This window comes from Nothoprocta perdicaria, unplaced genomic scaffold, assembly GCF_003342845.1.
Source record: "Nothoprocta perdicaria isolate Ctin4 unplaced genomic scaffold, notPer1 scaffold_22, whole genome shotgun sequence".
Taxonomy (NCBI): Eukaryota; Metazoa; Chordata; class Aves; order Tinamiformes; family Tinamidae; genus Nothoprocta; species Nothoprocta perdicaria.
This window is the reverse complement of record NW_020455415.1, coordinates 2,371,193-2,380,977: the sequence shown is the minus strand read 5'-3', so window position 1 is coordinate 2,380,977 and position 9,785 is coordinate 2,371,193. Positions and strand designations below refer to the sequence as shown.

Below are 9,785 nucleotides of genomic sequence, written 5' to 3'. Positions count from 1 at the left end.
CACACCTAGAGCATGTGGCACAGGGTGGCATCCAGGCGGGTTTTGAAGACCTCCAGAGAAGGAGACTCCACAACCTCCCTGGACAGCCTGTTCCAAGAAATGTGTAAATGAGGCACTTTGGGACATGGTTTAACAGACACAGCGTTGATAGGCTTATGGCTGGACTCAATGATCTTGAAGGTCCTTTCCAACCATAATGATTCCATCCTTTTCCCTATAAACCATCTGGTCTAGATGTCATACCAGGACAGGTAGAGCATCCCATCCAGTTGTTTCTTGGGGAATAATCGTACTTCAGAACTCCATTTGACTGGAGAAAGTATAAAACCAGGAAGAACGGAAGACTGCAGCGTTGTTAGGAGCAGCACAGCCAGGAGCAATGACACACGAGGACCTGCCACAGTCCCAGCTGTGCTGAGGTCTCGGGCACGTACGAGGTGTTCCTACACACAGCAAATGAGCAAAATTAGCGTAGTGCAGCAATGTGACAAAATCAATAAATGAGCCCCTTTTTAGTGCCCCTATAAATCTTTTAACTAATTAGAAAGAGTCAATATGTTGCCAGGAGACCTTGCTTCTCCATGTGACATCGACTTCTTCACCAGGATGCTGCTGCCTCTGCTGCAATTTATAACCTCTGACACTCAGATGGTCTTTCATTTCTCCTGGCATGATTACGATGTAGAAGTGCTATATTTTAAATTATTTACCCAGTCACTTATTAATGTTGCTTTTTAGCTGAATTAAGAGATTAGAAGCCTAGAAATAAAACTTCCAATGGATTCTGAAATATAGTTAGATGAAACTATATTTAATATACCTTTGATTTATATTTTAATTTTAAATGAGTAGATAAAGCAGTATCATTAGAAATACTTCAGCATTCTATAATAAGTCAAAAACCTTAATAATTACGCTATACTATATGAGTGAATACATTATTCATAAAAATAAGAGGACATAACACAGACGGAATTTTTTCCGACTAATTTTATTTTCCTTATTCTGATACCATCTCTGCCCATTATGGAATACAGTCCATTTCACGGACATTAATATAACACACAACTGTCCATCTTGGCCACGGTTTGGGGGGAAATGAAAAGAGGAACATGGTACTAACAGGGTAGAAGACAGCAGAACAAATCCTCCTTCAGAGACACCACAACTTGTCATGCACAGTGCCTGACTTCAGTTCCCTTTGGAAGAGTCCCCATGCCCTTTCTTCATTAGCTTTAATCAGTCCACGTGCGACTCACCCATGTCACCCACAGTCAGGTTGTGGTCAGACATCCTCTCCTGGCTGCCCAGTGACGGCTGCCTGACTTCCCTCCCCTGCCAAAGACCGATTCGCCAGCTAGCCGAGTGCCCTGCTGCGGTCAGGGTCTCCCCAGCCTTGCTCTGAGCCTCTCCTGAATCTACGCGATTCTCACATCCATTCTGCCAGAACAAGGGGGAATTTATGGATGGATAAAGTGTTAATTATTGACTTTAAGTCTGATCTTTGCAAGGAAAAATGCAGCCAGTGCTGTTGCTCCTGGTACGGAGCGCCCAGCGCTCTGCGCCCATGGAAGCGCAGAGCGGATGCGGTGGCACCGCTCCAGGTGACGGGAGATGCTGACGCCACAGAGCAGAGCGCAGAAACAAGCTCATCACAGCAGAACTTGGCAAGCCAGCGTTTACAAGGGACAAAAGCCAAAGCAAAAGAGTCTGCTGGAAAAAAGCATAAGGAGGACATTGGATAAAACCGTAGCTGGATGAAGGATTAGCTCTAGGAAAAGGTAAACAGACAAGGAGAGAATCCTGCCCATTTATTAGCAGTCATGATGCCGAGCACCGCCGGTCAGGAGATATGGACAGAGCTGCACAGTTACCTATTTCCAGTTCAGCACTGCAAGGAAGGAGGTGTAGTAGGGTGCCAATTCCCTTCACTTGGAAGGACTTGCACAATAACATCAATGCTGTTGAATGAAGTTACACACAGACACTATAAAGCAGCAGTAAATGCCAAGATTTCAAAAATCATTTTGCATCTGACATTCTCCTGGGTTATTTCAAGTCAAACATAAATGCACTTCCAAGCAGTAATCTTATTTTGTACCAACAACATACACAAGTAGTTAAGTTTGGAATAGGATATCTTCCTCACTTTTATGCTTGAAAGCTGAAGATAAAGTTATTAAGTGTTTTGCATGTACAGAGTGTAAATGGAATGACTGCTTTGCATAAATATATGGCTTGGAAAATAAGAATTCCCTACAGAATAACATGACAGGCATACAGCAGCAGTAACATTACCATGCAATAGGCATTGTGTTTCTGTAAGAGTAAAAAGATACAGCAGTGACCATTTACCTGTCACTCTTGACTGGTCAACAGTAGAAATGAAAGAACTGTCTGGGATTAATTAAAGATCAGACAAATCCCAACTTTGCTTTAATCCAACAAACACCTACGGAGCTTGTTAGTGGAACTACTCAAATGGAGCACTTCCCATGTGCAAAAGAGCTTGGAAAACAGGGATGCAAAATCCACTAACAGATATCAGAAGTGTTTCTGTTTCCTACTGGAAATTCCTCAGACAAGGCCAACACAAATCCTACCTTTGGCTGTTTATTTTATCCTTTGGGGAGACACACTAATAAAAAGGGGTAAAAAGAGTTAGCGCACACAGACAGCAACTCCCAAACTGGAGATTTTTCTCCCTAGTTGGACAATTGGCCACACAGGGAATTGATGCAGCTGTTGGTACAACCAACTTCTAGGAAGCAGCAACAACATCCTAGAGATGATCAGCTCCTGACAACCCAAGAAGTCCTCCAATCAGTCCAACTTCTCCTCCCTACATCCCTCATGCTCTACCTACCTGCAAAACTGTGTGGGGGAGCCAGACTAAAGACTAAATGCAATTTGTACTTCTAACCTCTGTGGCTTTTGGAGAAGCTAATCAACTTTGGATCGAGTTGTATTCAACAGATCATTTTTGCTTGGCAGTATCTAATCATAACTGCACAAAGCCCACTGCACTATAGAGTTTGGCAAAGTCATCTTGGAAACAGCTCATTTACTGAAAACTTAAGTTATATTTTAGCTTCAATGATAAAAAAAAATACCAAGAAAATGACAAGCATGGTTAGTTTTAGATGCCACCAGTTGAGGAGAAACAGGCAAGTTACCCAAAATGATCTCATCCTATTTTGTAACTTTGTCTTCATAAAATGCATATTTCTGCAAGTAGACAGTTTGAAAAACCTAGTTTAAAAATAAAAAGAGAAATAAATCCAGAAATCAATAATATTCTGGTTTATGCATTACAGATTTCATTTCTCCTCACCACTTTCTGCTGGTGCTTCTCAAAGAGAAGAAATCAGTGCAGTACACCCTTTACTTCTGTGTTTGCAGCTAACAAACTAAATCTGGTCATAAAGATCTTCCCATTCTGCGTTTTGTTTCTGCTCAGATTATCCCATTTTAGGCCACAGAACCTATTAACAACAATGAAGGGAAGGCCATACAACAAATGGTCTGAAACTCTAAACTGATGTAAATAAAATAAATTGTCTTTCTGGACAACAGCTACATATTTAGGGTCACTTAGATTTAGGCGAATAATGGATTTTTTTTCAGGTCAGTTAGCAAGAGGAAGAGGAAAATGTTGTTTCAGCTCAAAATGAAATGGAGTTTCAGGGCAGGGGAGAAATGTGGTAGAAATAACAATAATCAACTTTAAGTATTGTTTCATAGCCTTGTGCACAGGTAGGTAAGGCTTGTATTAAACCTACATATCTGGGTCACACTGTGAGCAAGTGCCTATTTTTGAAGTTGACCAACACAACTGCTAAAATTTACAGCTCAGAGTTAAATGATATATCCTGGAGTCAGATTCTCTAAGGCTTCCCAAAAAGATAACTGAGCTTTGGCTTATGCATAAGCAGAGCACAAGCCTGGCATGCAAAAAGGGAAGAATTTGGCTGCTCCTCTCTGCGTGAGGGTCTTTTGTGGCTTGGTGCTCACACTGTGATCAGCCACAGACCAGTGGGCACAGAAAGAGCTGGGAATTGATGTGAACATGGGGCAGGAGCACCAGGCACAAGTGGCATGCAGAGGAAGTGCCCCTATAATGAGACTTGCATATCAAGGGCACCCAAGCTGAAGCCATGAAGAGCCATCAGTTTTTGTGCAGGACAGTGTTTGTCAGGGAAGAGGAGTCCTCATTTAATTGGGCTGTACATACATGAAATACATCTGAGGTGCTCTACACATACACACACCCCTACCTGCCTACCTAACCAGGTGGGCTACTCCCTTGGGATGCACCAAACTGTCCCTAATTCGTCACATCAGTGATTCAGTCCTCACAATAGCATTTCAAAGCTTTTTCAGTTCTAGTAACCATACCTTAAGAATGAAGAAAAAGTCAGTCAAACATTGATAGCAGTTAACAAAGCTAAGTTACAACTTTTTTTTTTTTTTCCCTCCAACCTTACCTGTTTCAATCCTTGATAGCAAACATCTCAGGGAGGTCATTTTCAGGCTTTTTCATTCTGTTGCCCATATAGCCATTCTAAGGCATTGAATCCCCCTCACCCAGGATATTTGGGATAACATTTACACCAACAGTGGAAGAATCTTTGAATCTAAGTTTAAATCATGATCAATGACTTAAAGACAATTTTCTTAGTCTTCTTTTCACCAATTATGCCTAAGGCAATCTTGCCCTCCAAGCAGTTAACAAGAGTTCATTACTTCAAAAGCAATGCGTATTACCAAAGGGGAGAGAAAATATATATATATATTTATATACATACAACATATCAGTGGAACTGGAGCTAACGCCTTCAGAAACATCTTTGATTGCCACTGTCTTTGGCTTGTGTTAACACTGTAATATCCTAAGATTTGCTTGAATTTCTGCAAGAAGCTGTTCAGGGTACTTCAGGCCTGAATGTTTCTTACCTATTTCAAAATGCCAATAGTGGAAATACCAAATACAATTCAACTATATCTGTCTGGGAGGAAGCAGAGCATTCATGCCAAAAATAAAAATAAAACTAAGATAGTATCATGTCTCTACAGCATCTAAGATCACTGAATCATGTTCTTCCCAGTGCCATTGGCACTGGGATAAATAGCAGAAATAACACCTTCTACGGTGGAGGAGGAAGACATGGCCTCAGTCATCCTCAGACTTACAAGGAGGGACATTTCCAGAGCTCCTCTCAGTCCCCACAAGTCCTCCCTCTGCCTCACAGTCACCGTGAGCTCATCACAACTCATACAACAAAAATAACCCACTAAGGGTGGCAAAAAATACCCAATGTTCTTTAAGTGTGTAGATCAAGGTTTATGGGTATTAAAAACAAAGATTGCAGCATAAGAACATTGTTGAATCCATGTTCAAGGTAAGTAATCAGATGCCTGAATTATGTCCCTGCCCTTAAAATACATGGTGCATTACAGCTTTTTCTTTTTTTTTTTTTGTTTTTAATGGTCTTTGCAAAAACTACTGTGTGTACTGCACCTTGACCTTAAGTCAACAACAAAGTAGTTACCTTCAGGATTCTCTCTACCTAGGTTTTTTATTCTGCTTTAAACTAATCAGAGCAGCTGCTTCAGAATGTAAAAAGAGGGGAAAAAAAGCAATCATATGATTTACTGCCAGACTCCCAGCAAGCAAAAGGGCACCCACCCATCCTGCAGGCGAGCAGCAAAGGGAGAGAAAAACCACCCTGTGCAGGGGAGGAAAGGCAAAAGCGGAGACGGGGCACACTGGGCAGCAGCACGTTAGTGTGATTGTGTAGGAGAGCAGCCTGACATCAGGCACGTTGGGAGATTGCAATGGAGTTATGGCACATATAAGCACAAAGGAGGCATTAGCTTCATAGAATCTCTTGTTTATCCCCTCCAGCTGAAGGGGGTCAGGCTTGATCCCACAAAGCACCCTGATGTGCTGACAGATCAAGACCCTCCCTCCACACCTGTCACTAAGACCCGGCTGCAGTTATGAGAGCTGGGGGGCCTGAAGTGCACTTGATTCTGCCCAAATGCCTTCTGTGAAGTGGAAAATTGTCCATGCCATCTAGGGGAGCATAAGCAGAGCTATAAGAGCCCAACTTTCCGGAGACTGGGCTGCCACTCCCCTGGAGACCAGCAGGCAACCAGCATCAGCAGAGCCCAGCCACCCTGGCCACTCCTTGGCCACCAGACACGAGCTGCTCCGAACTCAGAGCTCCCAGCCCAACTTGCACGCATGTGGACACCCTGCAAAGATGCAGAGAAGCGATTTGGGGAGGGTCCAACTCACTCAGAGCCATGGGAACCAGCTCACCTCCACCCACCCCACCCCGGCATCCTGGGGGCCACGTCATCTCATGTCTTCCAGTAGGAAAGTCTTCCAGTAGGAAATTCAGATTGCACACATCTAATTAAAGGAAACAGGAATAAACAAGCAGATTGCTTACCTCAATTATGTGCACAGTGCCTGCAGGGTTACCATTTATAAAAGCACAAGGAAAGAAAACAGTCAAAACAGGTAAAATGACAAAACAAGAATGTACAATCTGCAGCTTACCTTCAAGACAATTAAAAATACCTCTCCACCAAGGGCGACGGAAGGAATGTTATTCTTGGCAAATAAGTATAGTCCAAAATTTTTTCAGCTATCTGTAAATAACATTTACCTGGAGCAGCTGTACATAATTAAATGATTTCCTTATGTGGATTGCACAGACCCATCTGTGTAGAGAGGGAATAGCTTGCTCAAAATGAAGATACAGAAGAAAATAAATCAAAAAGCTCTCCATTTCTTTACTTAAAATTGTCCCAGAGGCAATTTCTCTGGAATCCTCCAAAATCAGCAAAGTTCACTCAAGTCAAACATCAGCTTTACTTGCAGCTTAACTTTCTGAAGGAAACATTACCTGGACAAACAATCCTCTAAGTAGCTTAACAAGTTTGTGTAAATGTTTGAGCTGCTGTAAAGAGGCAAGAAAGTCACTCTATATCCTATTCAGGAAGGTAAATAATTTTCTTGTTATTTTGAGTCCCTCAAGTATTTGTACTACCAGAAGGATTAAATAAAACCTCTGTAGGGTGGCTCTTCTGGGTGACATGATTCAGATGCAGCAAAAGGTTCAAAACTAGGAGTGGAAACTGATTTTCAATTCAGTCATTTGAATAATTAGATGCAAAACCAAGTCCTTTGAAAGGCTTGATTTGCGTTCAGGAAGAATGTTCTTGATGATCAAAATTCATCAACTGCATTTGAAAATTAAAATGGCCACCAGTGCCAGCCCACCAAATTCCACATTGCTCCTCCGTGTAAACTAGCTGATAAATTAGCTAATTGTAAAACAAACACTGAAGTTATTCCCGATGCCTTCTATATTCAATAGATGCTCATATTTGCTAGTAAGATTTGCTGAGACTTGGCTTTTCACCTTCCTCTGGTAGATGAAACTCCTACTTTATCCTCCAAAGAATCTGTGGGACTATTTCCCCCTTACAAAAAGAAAAAAAATCTACAAAAATGTACAATAACTTTCTGGTCAAAGGTTTCTGTGGGGCTGCAGAAATTTCACTAACCAGATTTTAGCTGAAGTAGCTCTAGCAGTAAGCATTCTGCTAGTGTGGCAGCTAAATTTCTTTACTCAGAATAAGCTAGAAGGACCAAGCTCTCCACACGTGGATTTCAATGATTTCATCAGAAATCCTCAGAGATGGAGAAGATCATCCATCTGACCATCCCTCTGCTGAACCTTCCTGCAGTTTACTGATATCTCTTGAACTGAAGGATCCAAACAGTATTCTAGATGCAATCTAAAAGACTACTGAGTAGAATGGGACGACTTCCCCCAGAACCTCTGCTCCAGACAAGACAGACACTCTCTATATAAGAATATAGCCATCAATACTGCTTTTCAGTGCAATGAGGAATCGCTGGTTAACATTATCAAACATAGCAGCTACATTCAGGACTGGTGAGATGCAGAGCTCAGCTGCACTGCTAGATACAGCAGGACTTTGAATCAGGCCAGACATGCCAACAGCCACCATCTAAAGCAATATGTTCAGAGCATCCCAGCGCATGCAGCATGGTAGACAGGAACTACCAAGTTGCTTTAACATACACAGTGGCCATCTGTCCAGGAGGGCTCATTCCAGGGAGCCCATATTGCTGAACATGTGATGGTCATGATCCAAGGCAACAGGGCAAAAGGATTACAGCTGAAACAAGTCTTTCCATCTAAACAAGTACACCTGGTAGGCCTGGCTAATCCCCTGGTAACTGTATTGGATAGAGAGCCAATGCTGAGGAAACTGAGATCAGAATCTGGCTCAGGGTCTACAAGAGTCAAACCCCAGAGAACCAGGTAGCTCGACCTACTTTTGTCCAGCTCTGTGCAGCTCTATGCAACTCCGCCCCGCGTGCTGTATTAGCTCTAACTCTGCCCAATTCTCCCAGGCTTCAGAGCTGCAGGTATGACTCACTGCCGGAAGAGAACTAACTCATATGCATGACCAAAACTGCCACAGATAATACCAAGCATGCAAAAAAGATGTAATCAATTTTAGAACAAAGTTAAATCTGCAGTCATGTATCCCACTTCCATTAATATCTAAAGATAAATAATGTCATGCATTAAATACTCCCATCGCATTTTTCCAGTCTTGAGAATTTTCTAACAGGTACCAGGAAGCAAAAATAATTAAAGCGCAGTGACACCCAAAAGCAACTCTCCTAAGCAGGATGTTTGCGCTCTGCACCAGTTTTCCAGATAGCTCTGGTTTTAACACGGACAAGGCTGAATTTCTGCAGCTGTACAGAGCCGGCAAGAACTAGAGGCAAGGCAAAAAAGAACTTACCCCAAGAAGCAACAGTGGATTATCCATAGCTCAAATACAAATAACTCAAATTGTTTCCCATTGGCTAGGCATAATCTCCGATTAGAAGAGATATTATTACATTGGAATAAAATAATGAGCTTTCTTTCTCAAACCAACCAAACCTAAAGGAAGCACAAAAACCTGCAGTGAGCCCAGTCTTTCCGAGCCTTCACAGCCACAGAGAGCACATGGGTTAATAAGCCTCATCAGCCCTTAGCCTCCTTCCCACTCCTCCCTTTTCCCAGGCATCAGAGGAAAAAGAGTTTTGAAAGGAACACACTGTGCTTGGGTAGTCACCACTTTATCTTTTTAAAAGATATTCAAGGAAGTTGCTGCTTCTGCAGCACAGCATCCTCTGACTTCTAGCTAACACATAAAGCGATGTTATTTTTAAGTGAACTGAATAGATCAAAATAGGTAGCGTAGCATGCAAAATTCTCTCCACTTTTGTATCTCAGTATATCCCATAAAACAGGACCTCATAGCAGCGAGGCCTCCAGGTGAGGTTTTGCACAGAGCACAATGGAAGTCATTTATCTGTCACCTTTGCATTTCACTGAGTCTCCCTTCATACACATGTAGCAAGGAGGAACCTGCTGATTTTTCCCCATGCCCATCATTATTACGTGCCCTCCTGTCATACCCCTGCCTATTAGCTGCTCTTAGAATTGTGGGCTTTATTCTGCTTAATAATGTCTCAAATTAAAAACCTCCTATGCCTGTAATTATTGCAGTCGCCCCTTTTTTCCCTCCTTCCACTTTCAGCACTCATCTGTTTTGAAAAGTTGGTTTCCACATTCATTTCTCTAGCTGTGAAGGAGCAGCAGAAAGTAAGCCAGGGACACGGCAAGCAGGGAGTCACCTGAGTGAATATTTATTTTGTGCCGACATCTGGAGGC

The 9,785-nt window shown here is 42.3% G+C and overlaps 1 protein-coding gene across 1 annotated transcript in view; it reads right to left on the bottom strand.

The window, feature by feature from the left end:
* The window catches only part of IL1RAPL2 (interleukin 1 receptor accessory protein like 2), a 302,191-nt gene extending 293,295 nt beyond the window's left edge, over positions 1-8,896 (bottom strand). Inside the window, exon 1 of the mRNA XM_026039057.1 lies at positions 8,866-8,896. The gene's annotated coding sequence lies outside the window, so the exon portion shown is untranslated. The remainder of the gene's footprint in view (positions 1-8,865) is intronic.
* Positions 8,897-9,785: the final 889 nt, after the last annotated feature.